The sequence below is a fragment of the Zea mays genome, chromosome 7, assembly GCF_902167145.1.
Source record: "Zea mays cultivar B73 chromosome 7, Zm-B73-REFERENCE-NAM-5.0, whole genome shotgun sequence".
Lineage (NCBI taxonomy): Eukaryota > Viridiplantae > Streptophyta > Magnoliopsida > Poales > Poaceae > Zea > Zea mays.
Genome location: NC_050102.1, coordinates 83,426,096 through 83,430,643, shown reverse-complemented (window position 1 = coordinate 83,430,643; position 4,548 = coordinate 83,426,096).

The window sequence follows — 4,548 nt, the reverse complement described above, 5'->3', positions numbered from 1 at the left end:
CCTTCGCCATCGCTCCACAACGCTCTCTCATTTGGTATAATCTTCACTTCTATATTATTTACCAAAGGGGGAGAAAGTTTACAAAAGGGCTTATATTTCACTCACAAGTATTCGTTTTTGGCGATTCATGCCAAAGGGGGAGAAAGTATTAGCCCAAAGCAAAAGGACCGCACCACCACCAATTTCAAAAATGTAGTCTTTCAATTTGTATTAAGAAAAGATTTTTCAATTGGTATCTTATATTTGATATAATTTCAAATTGGTATACCCTCTTCAAAATTAATATCTAAAACCCTCTTGAACACTAAGAGGAGGATTTCATTAAGGGGGAGTTTTGTTTAGTCAAAGGAAAAAGCATTTGAAACAGGGGGAGAAAATTTCATATCTTGAAAATGCTTCTCAAAATCTTATTCATATACCTTTGACTATTTGCAAAAGACTTTGAAAAGAATTTCCGAAACATTTGCAAAAACAAAACAAGTGGTGCAAGCGTGATCCAAAATTTTAAATAAGAAGAAAGTTATCCATGCATATCTAGTAGAAATAATTATTGGTTTAATTCCAAGTAACCTTTGCACTTACATTATGCAAACTAGTTCAATTCTGCACTTTTATATTTGCTTTGGTTTGTGTTGGCATCGATCACCAAAAAGGGGGAGATTGAAAGGGAAATTGGCTTACACCTTTTCCTATATGAATTTTGGTGGTTGAATTGCCCAACACAAATTAATTGGACTAACTAGTTTGCTCTAGATTATAAGTTTTACAGGTGCCAAAGGTTCAACACAACCCAATATAAAGTCCAAGAAAGGGTTCAAATAAAAAGAGCAAAAGACAACCGAAGTGTGCCCTGGTCTGGCGCATCGGACAGTGTCCAGTGTACCAAGGAACCCAACTCCAAACTGCTAAGCTTTGGGAATTCTGGGAGCCACTCCGCTATAATTCACCGGACTGTCCGGTGTGCCAGCAGAGTAACGGCTACATAGCGCCAACGGTCGTCTGCAAAAGCAACGGAACTGTGTACAGTGTGCGGACTGCACGCGCAGAGTCAGAGCAGGCGCCAGAAGGCGCACCGGACAGTGAATAGTGATTGTTCGGTGGCCCACATGTCAGAAGCTCCAACGGTCGAACCCTAACGACCTGATGACGTGGCTGGCGCACCGGACTGTCCGGTGCGCCATGCGACAGAAGCCTCCACCAACGGTCATTTTGGTGGTTGGGGCTATAAATACCCCCAACCACCCACCATTCATTGCATCCAAGTTTTCAGCCTTCAAACCCCATACAAGAGCTATAGCATTCAATACAAGACACAAACAAAGAGATCAAATCCTCTCCCAAGTCCGGAACCACTCCAACTAAATTAGTGACTAGAGAGAGAGACATTTGTGTTCATTTGAGCTCTTGCGCTTGGATTGCTTTTCTTCTTCCTTCTTTCTTGTTTCCAACTCAATTGTAATCAAGGCAAGAGACACCAATTGTGTGGTGGTCCTTGTGGGGACTTAGTGTCCAGATTGATTGAGAAGAGAAGCTCACTCGGTCTAAGTGACCGTTTGAGAGAGGGAAAGGGTTGAAAGAGACCCGGTCTTTGTGACCACCTCAATGGGGAGTAGGTTTGCAAGAACCGAACCTCAGTAAAACAAATCACCGCGTCACACTCTTTATTTACTTGTGATTTGTTTTCGCCCTCTCTTTTCGGACTCGATTTTAACTCTAACGCTAACCCCGGCTTGTAGTGTGTGCTTAAGTTTATAATTTTCAGATTCCACCTATTCACCCCCCTCTAGGCGACTTTCACATAGTAGGAAGTTTGAAGTCGGGGACCTGGTTCTAAGGCGAATTCTGAACCGAGAAGGGCTCCACATGCTCTCCCCCAGCTAGGAAGGACCCTTCAAGGTGACAGAAATATGCTGCCCCGGGTGCGTCCGCCTCGCCATAGATAACGGAGTACCTCTCCCCAACCCCTGGAATATAGAGCATCTCCATAAGTTTTTCCCATAAAAACAGATTCGCGGGTCCGCCCGGTCTGTTAGCCTGCTCTCATGTATATCCGATTATAAGGAAGGGGCTTGACCCACAGAGCTGTTTTTTTTTGGTTGATTTTGCTTCTAAAATTACAACCATTATTACTGTCTCCCTCCCTGGCTGGTATAGCGACATCCGAATTGAGTAGCCAGACCTGGCAACTAGGCGATGGGGTGGTTAGGGGCCGTACGGCCACATGGTCAAGAACCACAAGACTACACACACCCCACCGCCCTGTTGCCGATCCTGTTGCGTGAATCAAAGGATAAGAAATACCAGCTGGCGGACCTTACGGGTGTGCTGTTAAGGATACCTGGCCTAGGCCGTGTTCACGAAGGGTCCCAGTAGGGATTGCCCCTTGGGGGTGATGGCACCAGTGCCACCTTAAGAATCCTGGCATCCGACCCCGACATATTGAGGCCATATCCCAGGGGAGCCAAGCACCGGGAAAGAAGCTGGCAACAATGCACACAGCAGAGGAAAGAAAAGGGGGCATGCAGATAAGTCGTAATGTCACCGACAAGTAGTACCTAAAGAGTATCTTACAAAATCAAAGACATATTGCAACCTGCTCCCCAGCGGAACCCTCGTTTTTCTCCATGTAGGCCTGGCTACTCATCGTCAACAGGATCCCGCTGGAAGCGCCCAACCACCACGTCCGTAGCATCTTGTACACCCTCCCGGGCAGCATCTTCAGTGTCGGCCACCGGACCCACAATAACCGGCCCCAAGGAGAAAGTTGGGTCGTGGCTCTGGAAGCACGTTAAGACGTACTCGATGGCCGACCGACAGAGTCTGCCACTCTCGGCCTCCAAGCGGGCGCCAAGAACCTGATCCAGACGTCGGAGGCGGTCAGCAGCGGAATCCAGTATTGGGAGCGCGTCGGAGATGGACGCTGGCCGCACCAATGCCGGGACGGGACTCATCTCCAATGGTACTAGCGTTGTGCTTGCCTCGCCAGCCCAAGCGGCGATGCGCTGAGCTTCGACGCATTGCTCTGCCCGGAGGTCGTCAAGTGTCTTCCTCAACACCTCCACTGCCTGGGGGCCCGGGGCCGACTGCATCGCCTGCGCTGCCTAGAACTGGCGGACTTGCCCCTCCAGCGCCCGCACTTTCCCTTCTAGACACTTCACTTTCTCCTCTACCTCGAGCTCAAGCTCATCCAGCAGCTTGTTCTGCCTTGCCCACATCTCCTCCCTGAAGGCGAGGTCCTCCTCCTGCCAAGTGAGGTCAGTTGTTCGTTTCGCTAGGGAGGCTTCCCTCGCCTTGAGGTTTCCCTCAATGCGAGCAATACCACTGGCCTTGTCGGAGAGTTCCTGCTGCAGTTTCTATAGCTTCATCTCAGCCGCAGCTTGCTTGTCCTGCTTTTTCTCCAACACTGCATTATAAGCTTTCAGCTTATCATGGAGTGCTGTGACGACCTCCTCCTTTTGGTCTAGGTGTTTTTTATTCTTGGCCAAGCTTATCTCCTTTGGGTCACCTCCTCCTCTTGGTCAGACACCTTCCAGATGTCCTCCTTGAAGTTCTCACGCTCCTGCTCAAGCTCGGCCCGCTCCGAGGCGAATTGGCAGAATGTCGCCTTAGTGCGCCTCTCCAGTTGGGAGCACCAGTTGCCAAGGCGCTGGTGCTCGGTCTCGAGCGCCTTCCACTCTCGTCGGATAGCCGCCTCGGTTTCCTGGAGGGCCTGGTGAGCGTGAGTCAGCACCTGAGGGAGAGGAGTCAGTGTCGCTCCAGGCTCGACACCAGACCAGAGTGGATGCCCAAGAATAACCTCTGGAGCCTCTGGAGTTGGCTGGGGGGCAGAGCTGGACGTGCCCCCCACTCCTACCACCGGTGGTGTGTCCGACGGTATCACCGTTGTTCGGTCTGCAACAGCTGTTGGCTGCGCAACCGCTTCTGGACCCCCGGCTGGAACATGGGAACCCAAAGGTGTTGCCTCGACGGTGACAGGCGAATCCTAGGGGCCCGATGACGCCACCACAACACCAGCGTCATCCTGCACGGTGGGGGCAGATGCAGCTGGAACCCCCTTGGCCGCCGTTGATGGTGGGCTTGGCGCCGACACTAATGGGGCCGCAGTAGCCATTGGCAGATCGCCGGTAACATTCCCAGCAGATGTATGCTGATGGGGACCAGACCCGCCGGCGGACATGGCGGCCGACGAGGAAGGAGCATCTGTGGTAGCTGCTGATGGATCGCTGGCGACGTTCCCGGCAGGTGTATGCCGATGGGAACCAGACCCCTCGGCAGGCATGGCGGCCGACGGGGAGGGAACGCCTACGGATGCTGAGGAAGAGGAGGCCCTGACAGGCAAAGGACGGATCAAGACCTGTCGACATAAAAGCTATGACCGAGCGAACATTAGGAGGGCCTAAGCTTACTTGGGACCATGAACCTTCCAGTGGCCTTGGAAGCGGGGCACACGTTGCTGTTGCTGCTGCTGCTGCCCCTGCTGCTGTTGCTGCCGCTGCCCCTACGGTGATGGCGGTCGGTCTGACACAGGCGGCGGTGGTGGTATCTAAT